The sequence below is a fragment of the Perca fluviatilis genome, chromosome 15 (assembly GCF_010015445.1).
Source record: "Perca fluviatilis chromosome 15, GENO_Pfluv_1.0, whole genome shotgun sequence".
Lineage (NCBI taxonomy): Eukaryota > Metazoa > Chordata > Actinopteri > Perciformes > Percidae > Perca > Perca fluviatilis.
In genome coordinates, this window is record NC_053126.1 from 27283569 (window position 1) to 27303038 (window position 19470).

Consider the following 19470-nt stretch of genomic DNA (forward strand, 5'->3'; position numbering starts at 1 on the left):
GCTATGCTACAAAATATTCCAGAAATCATACGGTGCCCCTTCTGGAGAAAAGATGGTCACAGACCTCAAAGACCGCCCTGCTAGGTATAACGAAGAACAGGGCTGCGTCTGTGCTCGGATAGAGCAGACCATCGATGGCCAGCAGATTGTGGCCATTTGCACACCTGTAACGCAGCGGGTCCACACAAGAGCGCAACAGAGTGGAGAGATGATCTTTGTGGATTCCTCGGGGAATTGGGACAGGCAAAACCACCGCTTCTTCCACATCAGAGAGTGCAGTCCCTCCAACAGCTGGGATCGCCCTGCTCCCTGATCTCTGGTGCTTTCTTTGGGCGCGAAGACCACGGTCCACCGGCAGTCATGACAGATGACCGTTCAGCTCTGCGACAGGCACTTGCCACGGTCTACCCTGTAGCCTGGAGCAAGCACCTTTCATCTGCTCCAGGCGATGCAGAGATGATGGCATAAAAAAAAAAAAAGAAGAACGCCCACAGCTGCTAAATGGATTCAGAGGTCTTGTGTATGCCAGAACAGCGGAAGACCTGTCTGCGGCCTATGCCACGCCGTCTGCAGATCTCCTGGCATCAAAACACAAGGAATCTAAGAAAAACCTTACAGCCCCCCCCCCCCCCCCCCCCAAGTGTGATGATGTGGACTGCCAGAAAATTGTCCGGGTAGGTGTATTGTAGCGACTTCGTTGCAACCTCCATAAAGCCGCCGAGAGGTTGAGTCAGGGAACAATCACCTGTATGACGCGCCGTTTGAATAATTCAGATCCACTCCGAGATGTGCTTTCAAGGATTTGTTGTTCATTTGAAAGTTGAAAAAAAAAAAAAAAAAAAAAATTAACAAAATCCAGTTGCCTGAAAAATACTGTAAAAAAAGGTCCAACGTAGATGTGGAGAAACTCGCGGTCAACAGAAAAAGTGCCTCCGCCATGCAGGTGTCCAGGTGTATAAATAGACCGATTATTGTAAGACCAACCCCCGTGACGTCCTACGTTACGTAATAAGTGAAAACTATAAACCATAAACAAACATAATATACATGGCTCCTATATGTATATATGTGTGTGTCTGCATACGTACATCGTACAGTTACAAATATTGTTATTTTAATAGATATTTTTTGTCCTCCTTACCAACTTGTGGCTGGTACCACGTCAATACAGGACTGAGTTGCTGCACTTGCCCTGTTGGCAAGACTGGCGCACCCTGCAAGCACCGGAGTGCAATGGTGCAAACATTTGGTGTGAGTGAGACCTTCCCACTAACAAGCACACCACATCTCAGGGAGCTCTATGAAATTGCTTCAGGTAAGTGACTTGTGGTTGTTCTTCATGATAATAATAATTTGTGCAAACTGTACAAAGTGTGTGTGTGTGTGTTCTGTTTTTTCACACAGGAGGGACCACTCCAGATGATTTATGAAAGCTTGATTTATGAACAGCCTGTGGAGCCAAAGTCCAACGTAGCATCATGACTTTGCGGAAACATACACGCCACTTTCCTAAAGGCGAATGGCGTGGTATCTGTACGCATTCTGAGCTATCTACGCTGTATGTCCACGCTGTATACAGCGGATGTAAACATACACACCACGTGGTGTCGCCACGTTGCGTGATATCGCGAGGGCGTGACGTACTATCGCGGGAAAAACGTCACACGCGTGTAAAAAAAAAAAAAAAGAAAAAAGAAAAGGTTGGGTTTAGGAAAAGAACACTGAGAAAGGCTTTAGTAACAAAAAAAGCGACAAAAACACGGAAAAAAATCGACAAAAACACGCTTAGGAAAACAATAAACGGTTGGGTTTAGGGAAGAAACATTGGGGAAGGCTTAAAAAAAAAAATAATAAAAAAACGGCTGAAAATCGCCACATGCGGGACGCAATCCCAGCTCTCGTGGGTGAAAGTCCTGCGTTTTACCCATCCACCACCCCAACCTAGATCCGCGGACTTAGGTCCCTTTATAATACTCGCTACGGCGAAAATTCACTCGTAACGTAGGTCAATGGCAGGCGAATTGCGTTGATAAACACGCTAAAAAGCGATTATGCGTCTTGATAACACGCCAAAATGGCACACGAATTGGCGTGTCATACATACGCCACTTTAAGAGATCAGTCTGCAAAGTCAGTGTTGGGTGAGTACAAAGTCCCCCCCCCCACCACTACGAAGTTCTTTCAGTCTGAGAATGTTGAAACTTCACCAAGTAGTACAATTTATTCAAGATGGATAATGTTATGTTTTTTTTTTCCAAAAAGAAGAGAGTGCGGTGATGGAGAATCTCCTGCTCCGGCACCGAAGATCATCTCAGGTGAAACTGGCTTTAAAGAAAACTAAAAGAAAATAAATTGGCGCATAAGCCACAAAACAAATGTCAAGGCCATGATAAAAGTGTGTTCCGTAAGACTAAAGTATAGCGGTAGAATGTCTAAAGACAATCACAGTGAAAAACAAAAGGTGACAACACCCGCAACTTGCTTATTTTCTTCATCACAGATGACCACCGGTCCAGTGAAGAGGAGGCTGTCGACACATCAGCTGGGCCGAGTAAGTATACTTATCACAACTTTTCAGATCGATCCAGTTGTTTCACTTGCCATCAACACTAGACACAAGAGGCAATTCAATTGCTGTTCAATCTGTCCAGGTACAGGGACAGAGTCTTTGGAGAGGGAGCTGGATGGCATTTTTGGGATCCTCAAAGAAAAAAAACTACTAGAGGACACAACATTCGAGGCACCTCTTCAGTCATTTGTGGACAATGTGCACATGTACATACAAATGTCCACAACAGTTCTCTTAATCAGTTATTGATCAATTCTCTCTGTTTGTATTGTTCATTTTTACAAATCTAGACAAAACCTGAACTGATACAAATACTTGTAGGCTATATTTCTTGGTTATGTGTATTTACAGGTTGTGTGGGGGTGGGGGAAGAGTTTTTAATTTTTAATAAAAAAAAAAAAAAAAAAAAAAAAAAAAAAAAAAGAAAATTTAAATAAATGGTAGGTTAATGTAAAAAAGGAATTATAAAAAAATTATTGGTAAAATATATTTATAATTTTGTTTATGTATGTATGTTCAACATAACGAAGGACATACAAGCTTCTAGTTTTTGTCGTTATTATACGGTCATTTTTTTCCCCCTCCCAGCATTAGACTCGCCCGTCCCAGAGCGACAACCCCATAGGTTTTTTGTAACGTTACTGCGTGAAGCATCAGCCTCATCTGGCTCATTTTCTGTAGTTTCTGTAACGTTAACATTAACGCTGCAGTGTCATCCGAAGCAGCAGGATAGCTTCAGGGGCAGGCTTGCCAAAACACTGAAAGTTCGTTTGCTATTTAAACGACGTGGATTTCTGGATGGGAAATTGACAACTGCGTCGGCTTAAACTAGCAAAGACACTTGCGTCGGGCTTTGCGCTGCCCGGGTGCAAGATCGGGCCCTTTTTGAGTAAAATCACATTCCTGTAGTTGTTTTTGTAAGGATTTTTCATTTCCGTATGAAAAAAAGACAATCCGGATGCATGGCCGTACAAAGCATTGAGGTCACCAAGGTCCAGGCCACAGTATTTTTCCAGATGGTGTATAATAATGGCCTAAACAACTTTACTCTGCTGCAGCAAAGATACTGTGAGAGAAGAGGACGTAAAAACGTATTAATAAATACAACTAGGCGCCTGATCCCTGGCCCATGGTCCAATTGCCCACCAGATTTGATCAAAATCTTACTTTTAAGATATCTCACAAACAAAACAAATACATAATATACACATAAATAAATGAGAATGTAACCTCTTTGGCCTCTTGGTTAATTTGAATTGTAGAATTGTTCTGACTTTGATTTGATTTATAATAATCTTAACCATAACAACCTATCCTGATTTCCATCCTTTTACTGGGAACATAGTCTCGCTTTGCCAGACCTTCCTCCACAGCACTGCGGAGGAGGGTCTGGCTAGTCCACACAGCATTCCAGGATGGGAGAAAAACGTGCTCTGGTTTATTGGCATTTCTTTAAACCAATCACCATCGTCTTTGGTGGCGCTAAGCTCCGGACGGAGCCGCTGCAAAATAGCCTCGGAAAGGAACTTGTTTTGGCGGAACGTGTACGTTCAAAAGTAGTTTTAGTCGTGCAACAGAAAACTTAGATTAGACAGACTAGCTAGTTGTCTGGATTTACCCTGCAGAGATCTGAGGAGCAGTTAACCATAGTCCTCAGAAATCCACCGGAGTTCAGTCCTAGTCCTCATAAATCCACTGGAGTTCAGTGCTAGAGGGTTACACATCCTGCTTTATGCCAGTATCAATTCTCCATGTAAGGGTGGCTGAAAATAAAGTCCTCACACAGATAGAAGAACGAGGGTGTGTTTGTACAGTGTAGTAGCCATCTTTCCGTGGCAATGTGGCTGGCACTGACAGCTGTGGCAGTTCCAGTTATTCAGTCGATGGGTAATTGGTCTCACAGGAGATAAATGCGGCAGTGTGTGCGTGCGTGCGTGCACTCTTGTGCGCATGTGTATCTGACATGTACGTGCATGTACCATACATGTGTGTATCAATTAGCACCAGGAGGAAGGGAAGATGATGCAGCATCTTGAGGATCACCCAGGAGGAGACAATCAGAACTCCACACTTGGATGCTTGAGCATCATTTGTCACCCATTTAGGGGACACCATTCTTTTACAGCCTAAAAAGAGTCTGTCTTTCTGCTCAGTTGTCATACCATAAAAGCAAGAACCATACATGCTGAATTAAAGTCGGATTATAGGGGTGGAGGGTTTCTGCATTATGTACAGTATAAGATGGCCAAACAGGACAAAACAAAAGTTCATAACACATTAACCCTCTGGGGTCGAGAGCAGAATAAAAACATTTTTTTTGCATCTCTCTTGACATGCCGATTAGTTTCGGTTTTGCGGGAGGATCTAGGTCACACTGGACTACGCCTTAGTAAACCAGCCTATAATGCCATGCAGCTTCGGACATAATTCATTTGGATACAAGCTTTGTATTTTGGAAGACGGACGACATTCTGAAAAAAAAGGCATGGTTCTTTGAAAATACTTAGATCTCAATATCAGAGCATGCCAAAATCATTGTCTGAAAACACCCTCATACCCTAGTGAGGGTTAACAATAACATCAATACAAATCAAATTCATAAGTGAACAGGAAGAGGATAGTTAGCTGAGTTCCTACCTTAAACTGGATATAAAGATAAGGGATGCATCTCTATCTTTCAGATTTTCAGAGTTTTTCTGTGTCACTTGGTCCCTATTGTTCCGAAACTGCTGCCCTTTCCTGTGGGGTGCCTCGGGGTTCTGTGTTAGGTCCGATTTTATTTGCATTGTATACGTTTCCCCTGGGACATATAATTAGCCAATTAGGAGATAGCAGTTATCACTTCTATGCAGATGACATCCAGCTGTATGTCTCTTTTAACCCAGAAGAAACTGACACAGTCTTGGAATTGCTTAAATGTTTGACTTCCATCAAGGACTGTCTGGCAAACAAGTTCCTACAGCTTAATGAAGATAAGACCAAAGTCCTTATTGTTGCTCCGGACACTACAACTTCCAAGGTTACTCAGCTTTTGGGGTCCCTTTCTTCAGCAGTATAGTCCAAACTGAGAAATATTGATGTTATATTTGATCATAACGTGTATTTTGATCAACATATCAAATCACTGACCCCACACGTTTCTTTCAATTAATAAACATTGCCAAACTTAGAGCTGTTGTTTCGCATTCTGAGCTTGAGATATCATTCATAGTTTTATGTCATCCCGGCTTGATTACTGCAACTCCATTTTCACTTGTCTCAACAAGTCGTCCCAGGCCCGTCTACAACTGGTCCAGAACTCTGCTGCAAGGCGGTTGACCAGGTCCAGCAAGATGTCGCACATCACTCCAATTTTATACTCATTACATTGGCTTCCGATCAAGTTCAGGTTCCAATTTAAAGTTCTTGTTCTGACTTATAAAGCTTTGCATGGTCAGGCACCTGTTTATATCTTGGACCTGCTCCGTCCGTACACTACTAACAGGTCCCTCAGGTCTTTTAACCAGGGATTACTGGTGGTCCCACGCACTCGCTTAAAAAACTAAAAGTGGCCGTTCCTTTGAAGCGGTGGCTCCAAACCTCTGGAAGCCCTTCCTACGGTCTTACATTCTGCAGTCTCTGTTGAAGCTTTTAAAAAGCAGCTGACACACTTGTTTGAATTCACTTTTGACTCATGTTTGTAACTTTGGGTTTTAGGTTTTACTCTTTTAAATGATTTTCATTGGTCTTTCAATTATTTTTTCTTGCTCATTTTCTTTTGGATCTTACTGTATTTTTACAAATGTTTATCATGTGAAGCACTTTGTGATTTTGTTTGTAAAAGGTGGCATGAGATTGGCATGGGGTACTTTCCATAAAATCATCTCTCAATGCAAATCAAACCAGCTATTAGGCTAACCGACATAAAACCATGTCAATCTCTAGGTATGGTGAAGGCTATGTGATGATGTGGGGGGCTATTTTAATTCCAAAGGCCAAGGGGACTTTATCAGGATGCATAGTATCCTGGATCCATGAAATAACTGGCCTTTAAAAATAAACATCTGCCTGCCTCTATGGGAATTTAACATAGGGGTGTACTGACTTTTGTTGCCAGCGGTTTAGACATTAATGGCTGTATGTTGAGTTATTTTGAGGGGACAGCACATTTACACTGTTATACAAGCTGTACACTTAATACTTTACATTGTAGCAAAGTGTCATTTCTTCAGTGTTGTCCCATTAAAAGATATAATGAAATATTTACTAAAATGTGAGGGGTGTACTCACTATTGTGAGATACTGTATCTCCTTTCCCATTGCCAGTAGACAAGTATGCCCGTCTGTTTTTTTCTGGTGTGTCATGTTTGACAGAAAACGGTTGTTAACTTTATACTTTATATAATACTGGACAGAGTCGCCTCCCCCAGCCCCTCCTCCCCAGATTCGAAGTTCATGGAGGTTGCCAGGTTGAGAACACAGCATCAATGTTGCTAGACGCTAATCTTACATAGCCAGACATTACTCCACAGCACAGCGGAGTAGCTGACGTTAGATGCTGGCTATGTTGACATGTCATAAAAGCCTGTGCTCACGCAGCGCTCTGTACCCGCTTGAACACCTCTACCTCACCCTCCTCTCTACCCGACAGACAGACCCACTTTCTCGGCTTAAAATTGCGGCAGCAATCGCTAAAAACACTGCAAACTCACGGTCCTCTCTACCCGACTGACAGACACACTTTCTTGGCTTCTCTTTCTGAATAGGTAAATCCATTTGTGTCAAGTCGCATCAGATGGTTAAAGTTATATGCGTACGTGGCCGGGGTTGGATCAGTGGGTAGAGCAGGCGCACATATACTGAGAGGTTTATGCCTCGACGCAGAGGTCCAGGGTTCGAATCCGACCTGTGACGATTTCCTGCATGTCTTCCCCTTCTTTCTCACCTAGCTGTCCTGTCAAATTAAAAGGCGGAAAAGCCTAAAAAATAATCTTTAAAAAAAAATATGTATATGCGAAGTGTCAAGTGATGAAACCATGTTAATCTCTTGGGCAACGCAGCAGGAAGCCGTCAGATAGGACCCGTCAAGCACTGAGAGCTTTTCTAATAGATACTGAAATCCACACTGGATATTTGTGAATTGGTTGACATTACCAAGCAGGAGGTAGGATTTCCTATCCTCCAAAGAGAAGCATGACACTTATACCCAAGGTATATACTGTGTGTATGAGTGTGTTTAACCATGCATAGTACTAGTACTGTATAAATTCGAGGTGTATTATATGGATGGAGCAGAGCCCAGAACTAAACGGATGTCTGCTAGAAGATGGCTCAGTTATTTACTGGGTGGATTTCAAGGTGTCAGGGAACTCAGGGAACACACACAAACACACACGCACACACACGTATTAGAAGTGAGACACTGAGCTTCTGTTTGTATCACAGGAGAGCCCTTTGATGTGCAGTACCATTTTGCATGCTGCTGTTCCATTCCCCTTTCTCTCTTCTCTCCACACACACAGAGAGCCAGTTGAGGGAGATGTCCAAGTTATCTAATGTGTTCAGTGCATGTTGTGCTGCCAGACTCCATCTGGACAGAGCCAATTCCTTACCAAGCACCAGCCAGGATGCAACATCAAACGGCATGTAAAACCCTCTTACTGGATGCCCAGTTTAATTTGTGTGTGTGTGTGTGTGTGTGTGTGTGTGTGTGTGTGTGTGTGTGTGTGTGTGTGTGTGTGTGTGTGTGTGTGTGTGTGTGGAAAACATGCGCAGAGATTTGCAAGTCATACTCTGTAGTTCAGTCAGAATGACAGAAGAGAAAACGTATCTTTCAGCCAAAAAAAGAAGTAGACCGACTGGCAGGTAAGCCATGCACACAGTACAAGTACAGATGTCCACCGAAATGATTGAATAATAGTTTATTACATCTTATTACACAAATAATGATTTCATTTTTTTTAAACATCATAATAACAACAACAATAATAATAATAATAATAATAATAATAATAATAATCAGTTAAATGTGGTTATTAAAGATTTGTCATCAAAGCATACACTCAGTGGGACATTTTACATTGATCACTGCTCTATGGTGGACACACTAAGTGATGTAAATGGACTGTATTTATATAGCGCTTTTCTAGTCTTAACGACTACTCAAAGCGCTTTAACATACTGTACAGCAACCATTCACCATTCTCACACATTCACACACACTGTGGCCGAGGCTGCCGTACAAGGTGCCGTCAGATAAACATTCCCATTCGGTTCGGTGTCTTGCCCAAGGACACATCGGCATGGAACTGCAGGGCCAGGGATCGAGCCACCGACCTTCCGATCAGTAGGTGACCGCTCTTACCACCTGAGCCACAGCTGCAAAATCTTTGGCATTTCTGTACTGCAATTTCTAAATCGATGACAAGCTAATGTTTAGAGGTCGACCGATAGTGGATTTTACCGATACCGATAGCTAGGTTGGGCCGTATTTGCCGATAACCGATTAATCAACCGATAGTATTTAGAATTGATACACCCACAGCAATGCTACACAAGCATGTGTGTTGTCTAAAACAGTTCTCCTACATATTTGGAGTCATCCAGTGCAAAACTAAACATAATGAGCATTATAATTCATACGAAGGACAAACTATTTACATTTCTTCAAAAAAGGCCCAAATGTATGCCAAATCTCAAAACAGTGACGCCATTCTTCTCTGTAGAACGGTTTAGAACGGTAACAGACGATCTCTGACCTGGAGGGATCTATCTCTCCCACTATACTCTCTGTTCTCGCTTGGATGCCCATATAAGGTGCAATGTGTGACTGACCTGCCTTCCCATTGGTTGAAAACATAAACAAAGGCATCATGGGAGATTCCCTTGTCAGTAGAACGGAGTTAGCGGCAGAAATGACCGAAAACGTGATGAATTATGGACAGCAAGTGGATAAATCTTGGATGTAACAGTTTGGATTTAATGCTCAACAACCCCGAAAAAAGGCACAAGTTTCAGGCTGGATAGAAAATCACCTGTAAAGGCTAGAAAGACACCAAAGACACCCCCGTGACGGCTAATTCGTTAGCTTTTAGCTGCAGCAATCGGTAAGTCTCTACGTTTAACTGTTATTAAATTATCTAAATATGAATCAGAGGTGCCGTTTGGGATCGTGGACGATCCATTTGGGTCAGACTTGCGTTTATTTTTGTCAGTGTTTTAACCACTTGAGGTAAGTTAGCCTACTACTAATGTTTAGCGTCATCTCAGCCTCGAAAGCAAACAAACATACTGTGCTGTTCTTTCTCTACTAATGCAGCATCTATTCAACAAATTAATAACTTTATAATGATAAGACAAAATGTACTGTATACATACCTTTTTGCTGTCAATGCTTTAAACGCGCATCTGATGTCAGCCTTCTCCGCACAGCATGTGCTCTCCGTGCAGCGCGCAGTAACACGTGTCGAAAATAAACAACACGAGGCATCAGTGATGGTTTTTATTTCGCCTCTAGAGGCCGCTATTGTAATGCATGATGCCAGCAGACCCTTCTCAGCTCTCGTGTACTGTGTAATGAATGACAGCGCGCGCTTCTCAGCCGCTCCAGCAACGGACGCAACCAGAAAAAACTATCGGAATGGATTTTTGCCGATAACGATAGTTCCACCAATCAACAATCGGTGCCGATTAATCGGCAAAACCGATGAATCGGTCGACCTCTACTAATGTTGGCCAATAACATTGAAATTGTCTTAACTGTCTTTAGTGCCTTTAGTTGCATGCTACCAGCCAATAATCTATGCTGTGTCGGGGTTTTTTTTTTTTCTTCGGACGTGCAGAAGTAGCTGATCGATTTTCGATTTGACATGCATATCGTGACCTACTTATGAGGCTTCAGTTCACTCTGCCACTTAAAAATGAAATAGCACCAAGCTATATTTAGGCCACCACTACAGACCTTAACGTCCAGATTAAAATCTGCACTGTAAAAAACACATGACCAGCATACACATCAAGTCAATTTTTGCAAAGAGCTCTCTGCAACTACCTCCCTTATCCCAGGGCCCATCCAGCTACTCATGTTTCCATTCCCCGTTCCTAATGTGCATTTCCATTCTTTCCCTTTTAAAGCTCTTACTTATTATATACTCATTACTCATTGGATTTCAATGCTCCTCACCCCCAACAACCCTTATGGGAATGAAGAATGTGCCAAAAGCTGCACCTGAGCATCTGGCAATCCTGAGGCAAGATAGTGCCACTCTTACAAGATGAAACAGGCGGATGTTTAATAATGCACTTTTTTTTTTCCAGCCACCTTTTCTCAGGAAGACTAATGTTTCCTTTCAAACGCATTAGCATTTTGATAAGCCCAGCTGAAGACCTCTCTCCTACTCCCTCTCCTTCTCCTGCCACAGCGATAAGGAGGTGCAGCCCGGCTTTATGACAGCATGAAGTAATTGGAACGCAGCATGGGAGAAGTCAGCATTTAGAGAGGAGGGAGGGAAATAGAAAAAAAGCTCTTTTCAGGTGGAAATAGTTTGCTGATTCAGTAAGGACATTAAAAGAGAGAATAAGTGAGTAAGACAGACTGCATGAAACTTTCGGCGAAAGACTGGCAATGTGAAGTGAAGTACGGTATAGACGGGGACGGACTGGGGCTAAAAGACAGCCCTGGACTTTCTCCCAAATATACCCATCATCCGGCCACTTGCCCCAAGCCATGCGCGACAGACACTCAGGATGTCCTGATACTATGCCACAATACTGTAGCCTATCAGACAAGGTATTCACAGCAAGTAAAATCTCAAAACCAATGACGAGAACTGGGGTTGTGTTTATTAATGAAGCCTCAGCCTTCAAATAAAAACTAAAAATGTACAATGCCATTACATCTGCATTGAAAATAAAATACTAATAATGAAATGTCACTGGCTACGGAAAGCCCAAATTACACAAACTTGTAATTATAAAACCCCTTCAGAGATGAAGTAGGCTACTTGCTGTACCTGAACATGGCGATTAGATATTCTGCAGGCCTATACCAAAACTACACTGAGTGTTAGTTACTACCCTGTCATCTTTTGTGCTGCAACTATCTTCAACCTGAATAATTGATTGATTTTAAAGATAGGTTATTATCTATTATTGATGATATAATATGTGTTGCTTTGTGTTAAAGAATTAGCATTGAATAACCTATTTAATATTTCGTCAATGTCATATTCCACTTTTGATTCATATTAAGGCTGTGAAATGATGAAAATGCAGACTGATCTCATAAAGTGGTGTTTTTATGACACGCCAATTCGTGTGCCATTTTGGCTCGTTATCAAGACGCGTAATCGCTTTTTAGTGTGTTTATCAACGCCTAATACAATACTCACATGACATACAGTAGGTTGTGAGGGCTATTGGTTATTGTAATCATTCCTCCACTCCATGCGCGTCATCCATTCCTAATGTGAATACGCTGGACTTCATACAAAATCGACCATCCTTCTGCATTCCGGCGCTGGTGGTGTGGACGTTTAAGGCGCCAACCACAAAAGCTATTCACTGAACCCATAAACATAAAGAAAAACTGCAGTGTATTAAAACTTTTATTCTTATAGCTCAGGCCATTGGTTCCATCGGTTTTGATAATATAGTACTAACCAGGTTAATTGGTGAGATATTGGAAGGCAATGACATATAAACCCTTAGGTTAGCCCAACTTATTTGGAAGAGAAAACAAAGCTTAAAATTATTACCCAAACTGTCTGTCGTTAATATCCATCACAGTTTACAGACCCACTTCCTGCTTCAACTTTGACCTACTACTTGCCACAGTTGTACATACAGTTTCCCTGTGCAATGAGGGCTTATTACAGTCCAAGTGGACTCACTTTCAGTTTGACCAAGAACAAATTGTGTTTAGATCATCTAGATTGACTTGTTTCCAACCTGTATGATTATCCGACTGTGCTTGTGTGTTTTTTTTGGTCCCGGTAGACCTCACCTTGCACGGCAGATGGATTCTCGCAATATCACAAGATCACGCGAGAATCGCTGGATCAGGTCACGATTGTGAGTTTCTGTTGTTGGTGTTTCCGGTTTTATTTTGAAGTCTGTTTTTCTCCCTTGTCTTACTTCCTGTTTGGGGTTTTCCCTCCTGTACGATTGTCTGCCTCGCCCTGGTGTGTTACACCTGTTCCTTTTCCTTGTGTCACTCTTGTAAGCTGCGTTATCCTTTGCATTTAGTCTCTGTGCTGTCTTTCTCTTGTGTCGCATCGTCAGCGTTTGTACATTTTGTCTCGGGTTCAGTGTCTTGCGTCGTGTCTTGTGTTCTGCCTTCTTGCCTGTTTTGGATTATTTACAATACAATTTTGCCTGCCTGCCTCTGGACCCTTTTTGTTGTTAGTTTGGTTATTAAATTCCTTCAACTCTGCATGTGGGTCCAAGCCTCGCTAATTCCGTGACAGATCCGTGATAGATCACATATCGCACGAAAATCCATCTTGTCTGGCTTCGATTAAACGCCAACCAATCAGCATCTGCCGAGGAGCGACTTGCAGCTACTGAGGTGGTTTAGGTGTGTGCGACGACCTGATCGACTGTTCGTTCTAGGGTTGCACGATACTTTGTTTCGTCTACATAGCGATGTTGCGCATGTGCGACAGTCACATCGCATGACGTGCAATGTTAACGTTACAACTATTGTGCTGCTTGATAGAAAACTAAACTTTCACCGTTCTCCTTTTACATGATTGTTACCGAGCCTTCTCCTTTAAGACAGGTGGCCAACGGTGTGCATGTGACGTAACGTTAGTCTGACGGGGTTTGTTATGGGAAGGGAGGCTCTCCCGTTGTTCCCTGTTCCGGTTTGTGAAGTTTCTCTTGCCTTTTTGCATTTTCGGAGCTTCTCCTTGTTTTCGTTTCCAGCATTTTGATTTTGAGGACTCGTGTAAGCCTGGATTGTTTCTGCTCAAATAAATTGTTTCACCTGCATCTGCAACTTGTGTGTCGCGCACACAGAGATACACATGCTTTTTGATGGGTAGAGAAGCTATAGTAATCTGTGTTTTATGTGAGCTGCAAAGACAAAATAAATCACCTGATTAACGCAACATTATCACAACGTCTCTCGGCCATTTTTTCACCGCGGAGTTGCCAGAAAGCTGCTACCAGCCAGGCTGAAGCTTATATAGTTAGCCTAAAAGAAACAACCTGGATTGATAGTATTATATGAATACAATGGTGTCACGTGAGTATTTACCTATCTAATTTCCGTCTCCAAAATCACTTTAGACGAGTAGTCACAGCGCTTCTTGCTTTTGTGTTTGTAAAGCATTGAAGTTCAACAAACTAAACTAACTAAAAATAGAACTATTTAGGTCATCTTGTAAAAATTTGTCTTTTTTCATGTCGCAATATTTATCGCAGGGTGTCATCTGCTAGCTATAATAAGCAATCTTATAGTCTAGGAGAATTTGACCAGGAGGAAGCATGTAAAGGTTGAAGAGGCCCAAGAACCGATCCTTGTGGAACTCCATATGTCATGGCGGTTTTTTCAGATTCATGATGGCCGATATTGACTATATATTCCCCGCCTTTTAAATATGACCTGAACCACTTGAGGACCTTTCCTGAGAGTCCAGAGGGAGTCTGAAGATGCATGTGTTGGAGGCCTAGACCTTTTAGATTGTTGTAGTATTAGTGTTCTGTGATTTTACTGTATATGGTTGGTTCTTGATATAATACATTTTTTGTTCAAACCATTAAACGTTTTTAGAGATGCACCGATAGACCGGCCGGTGACCGTAATTGGCCGGTTTTCACGTGCTCGGCCATGACCGGCGACCGGCAGGTCAGTCTGACATATGCCGATTTCATGCCGGTCAACGCTACAATTAACTGACAACATAAGTTATACGAGTTACAGTTCTCAAAGACGACGCGCACGCATGGACGCGACAGCACGGTCTCTTTTTCCTTCCTCTCAACTTTTCCACCTTGTGCGTTGCACTTTAGATGTGTGAATTTCCCACACCAGGAGTAATTTATATAGTTCTATTTTATAGTGATCCATTATCTGTTCAAAAAATATTATGTTCTGTGCAAAATGTTCTATTAAAGAAAAGATAGAAAATAAATATTTGCGTGTACTGTAAAGTTGTTAGAAAAAATTAAATAGGAATATGCTAAAATCGGTATCAGCTGGCCTAACTCAATGAAAATCGGAATAGGCCTAGAAAGTTGTAATCTGTGCATCTCTAGACGTTTTACAAAACAAGATTTATATTGCCAGTTTTTCCCAGCATGCACTGACCATTTGCAGTCAGTAGCTGAATACTTCCTGTTTACAGCTGAAGATGACGCGACGTGACTGAGGTGACCTTTGGTCCGCGGCTGTGATGCGTCATCTCCCCAGCTCACGGCTTCATCACTGGGAGTGGATTAAGGTCAGCTCAGATCTGCGGACAGGCTGCATGCTACTTCTAGTTGCCACAGTGTAAGGACGAAGCATGCTTGTCAAATGTAAACTCCTCTCACCAGATCCATTTTCTTTCCTTTTTCCAAGGGGTGAACCCGAATAGTCGACTTATTCGATGATTCGATCTAAGGAGCCTGATTTGACTGTCAATCTCAGTCCAATTGTCGCAGGGGTGGAAAACGTGGTTGGAATACATTTACTAAAACAGAGCACTCACGTAAGAAGTTAGCGCGAGCGGAGCGCTAAATGGGTTTTTAATTTATGGACGGATCTACGTCAATGTTAGTAGGACGAAGGAGCTTAAAAACAGATTGTTGCTCTTTTCCTCTCTAAACCCAACGTCCCACAATGGCAATGTTAGCTAGATGCTAGTCTCACATTACCAGAGATTACTCCACAGCGCAGCGGAGTAGCTAGATGCTGCAATGACTACAGTTATAAACGCCTGTGTTCTTGCAGAGTTCTGTACCCGGCTGACAGTGACATTTTATTGGCTAAATGTAACAACAACAACAACCGCTAAAAAGACTGTGACCTTGCGGAGCTTTGTGCACAACCCTTTCTCGTCTTAAAAAAGGTCCCATGGCATGAAAATTTCACTTAAAGAGGTTTTTAAAATGAATATGCGTTCCCCCAGCCTGCCTATGCACCCTCAGTGGCTAGAAATGGCGATAGGTGTAAACCGAGCCCTGGGTATCCTGCTCTGCCTTTGAGAAAATGAAAGCTCAGATGGGCCAATCTGGAATCTTCCCTTTATGACATCATAAGGGGAGAGGTTACCTCCCCTTTCTCTGATTTGCTCGCCCAGAGAATTTGGCCCGCCCATAAGAAAGAGAGAGACATCCTGGCTTGCAAACGAGCAAAGCATGGCAGTTGGTCAAGGCCACACCCCCACCTTGCCCCCCCCTCTCTCCTCATCCATAGCATTTAAAGCTACAGACACATAAATGGCACATCCTAAGGAAAGCTCATTGTGGGACTGGCTCTAGTGGATGTAATTCTGCACCAAGGCTGAATTTCAGGAAAGAGACTTCAGATACAGTATTGGGGGACCACTAAGGTCTATATAAAAGAGACTTCAGATACAGTATTAGGGGACCACTAAGGCCTATATAAAAGAGACTTCAGATACAGTATTAGGGGACCACTAAGGCCTATATAAAAGAGACTTCAGATACAGTATTAGGGGACCACTAAGGCCTATATAAAAGAGACTTCAGATACAGTATTAGGGGACCGCTGAGGCCTATATAAAAGAGACTTCAGATACAGTATTAGGGGACCGCTGAGGCCTATATAAAAGAGACTTCAGATACAGTATTAGGGGACCACTAAGGTCTATATAAAAGCATCCAAAAAGCAGCTTGTCATAGGACCTTTAATGTCACAGCAACAGCTACTGGAAAGACCGCAACCTTGCGGTCGTCTGTACCCAGGTCACAGTCTATCGGATACGGCCGCTGAACAGAAGTCGGGGAAGAAATAGTTTTGGTACTACTACTTTCCAAAACTGTTATACAGCTTGCCTACGCACTGTACTACACGTTAAGAGCTTTTCACACGGGGAGCGATTTGCATTTCATGTCTGGCAACCAGGGTGTCAAAATAGGCACTTGACAACAGGTCAAAATAAAAACAGACATTCTATCATGAAATGGAAATTCCAAGGAGAAAATACTACCTTTAGCATTGTTATCAGAGAAGATAGTATTTCAACTTAGCATGTTTCCTTAATATCTGATGACATATTGTGGTCATTTTTTTATTAAATATAATATATTACAGATTGGACCTTTAATGCGCCAAAGTAAGTACTGCAAAGTAAATATGACCTTCCATGAATCAACACACGGCAAGAAAATACATTACTCTCACATGCATCAAAAAATCTGCATTGTTTACAATTTATAAATATATGACTATAAACTAAATAAAAATAGGTTTAAATGACAACACCATATAGATACGACTTGCCTCCCTTAGCAACCGGAGATATTTATATAGTCCGCTCAGCTGATAGAACCCTTCAGTTTAGCTACGAGCCAGAAAGCTAACGCTATGCTAGCAAGATCCAAAGTCAATAACATTGTGTACAGTTGGCAATCAGTAAAAATAATTTGACAGTATGTTGAACAACAAGACAAGCTAGCTATCCAGCCATGTCATTGTCCCCAAAACAATATAACGACTTTTACGAAGAATTTGATCCGCGATGTGTAACGTTACTGTCGGCTGCAGCGGTGCAGCCTGAAGCAGCGAGCTGAACAGTGAACGGGATGTGAGACAACGTTATTCGCTGTGAAACTGAGTCAGTCCAGAGGGCCAGTAGAACTTACTTCTTGCAGCCTGTGTGTTTTAGCGCCATCCTGTGGTGTTCAGAGGACGATTTGGAAATAAATCCACATTTCCTTTTTGATTTAATGTAGCGCATTCTTATAGAACAGTAAACAGTCAGTTTCACCGAACTCCTTTAATAGGTGTCCTCTATCACTTTTTAATGGACACCCTGCAGCCAATCAGAATCGAGTATTCACCCAGACCATGGTATAAGTTAAAATAAATATACCATTACAAGTAGTTACTGTATGTCTCCCGTTGTATTGGTTTGCCCTCTTATGGATATAATGTGCCCAAATAGATATTCAAATATATTCGAACCCAGGTGTTTTTTTTTTTTTTAGAGGAATATTCTAACGTAATTGCCAATTTTGACATCCCTACAGTCCAGTCCGGTAGACTTTTCCAATAATTCAATATACATTCATACAACCAATCATTCAATATACTGTACATTCATAGAACTTGATGTCGTTGACAAGATTAATTGACTGCAGCTTATGTCATGCATTCCTGCATTTAATGCCTCTAAACAACTGTTCCAACCATCCGCCTCAACAAGAGCAAAACTAAAATAACAACTGCCTCATGAATATTTACATGCACTAACAAAATGACCCCAAAATGACAAAATCCTTGTCAGATGTAGAGTTAGACTATGATGATGGCTGTGTTAGATGCCACTTTTCCAGCACCTTGAAGCCCATGAAGATTAGTCTGTTTATCACTGTAAACTGTGTCTTCAAAAGCCCAGATCTTAGAGCAAATCCATCACCGCATAAAAAGCTGCTCCACCTCTGCTGGAGATACTGATACCAACACACTTACACACACACACACACACACACACACACACACACACACACACACACACACACACACACACACACACAACACACACACACACACACATTGATTACAGTAGGGCAGAGATCTTCCACAGGGGGTCTGGGACCCCTAGGGGGTAAGGCTGAGCAATTTTATCGATTCTGCGATATAAATCGATATTTTTTTTTCCCCCAAGAAAGTATCGATTTTTAAGCCGCGAGTATCGATACATAAGTCCCATTCAAATCCCCCGTGTTTACCCCCGTTCACGTTGCAGGAAGAGCGATTTGGTCAGCCAGCCGCTAGTGTCGCTGTAGAGCAGCCAACGTCAACTGGCGGCCCGTCGCCAAAGCTTTTAGTCTGGCCCGCAGAATAATCATGAATTCACAAAATGTGAAGAGGAAAAAATGCGTTCCGTTATTTATCATTTCAAGCATTTAGAGCAAAAACCCAGCCCCCTGTATTTACATCTCTATTCACATGCCGGGATTCTGTACAGCGATGCCCGAGCTCCACACAGCTGAGCCGAGATATGTGTGTGTTAAAGTTTAAAACACGCAGCACCTGACTGGGAACGATACAGTTACCAACGGCCGCTGGGGCAGATGAACTCACGCTGGTCTCTTTTCTTTAAATAGGCTACAATTAAACCTTCGTGAGTAGAAAGTCAATACTTATCAATGCACTCACCTGTGTAGACCGGCATAAACATGTAGAAAGCGATATTTCAATCTGCTCAGTCCACCGCGCTGTTTTACGCAAACACAGCTCTACTCTGCAAATAGCGAATTTTTACAAACAAGCTAAAACAAAAGCTGTCGGTTTGTAGTCTAACTGTTTATCTTAGGTTGCCGGGAATCTGGAAACTTTGACCAATCCTTGTAAACCTCACTGCTCGCTGAACAAACCAAACTCTCCGCTAGAGCGGACAATCTGGAGCTACTTAATATGCACGTGAATGACGCGATCGTTATGTTCGAGTGATGATGAGGATGCTGGTTGTATTATTTTGCAACAACATCGTTTCATTGCAAATGAGGCATACATGACAAGTGCATAGCCTGCTTATCAGTCCATTCATCATTAAAGCTGGGCTTTTGGCTTTTCCACGTCAACTTTTCGCTTCAGCGTCTTTGACAGTGACAAGTTTACCTGACAACAGCCTTTCTTTCTGCAAGCATTTTCCACCAATCAGGATGCTGCATACTACCATCATTTTTCCATAATCACAGACTTTAACCATCACTCCTCAGTGAACTACCTCCTAGTCAGATCTTTT

At 42.3% G+C, this 19470-nt stretch overlaps 1 protein-coding gene across 1 annotated transcript in view; it reads right to left on the bottom strand.

The window, feature by feature from the left end:
- The window catches only part of rbfox1 (RNA binding fox-1 homolog 1), a 384783-nt gene that overhangs the window by 351025 nt on the left and 14288 nt on the right, over nt 1-19470 (bottom strand). The window lies entirely within an intron of this gene.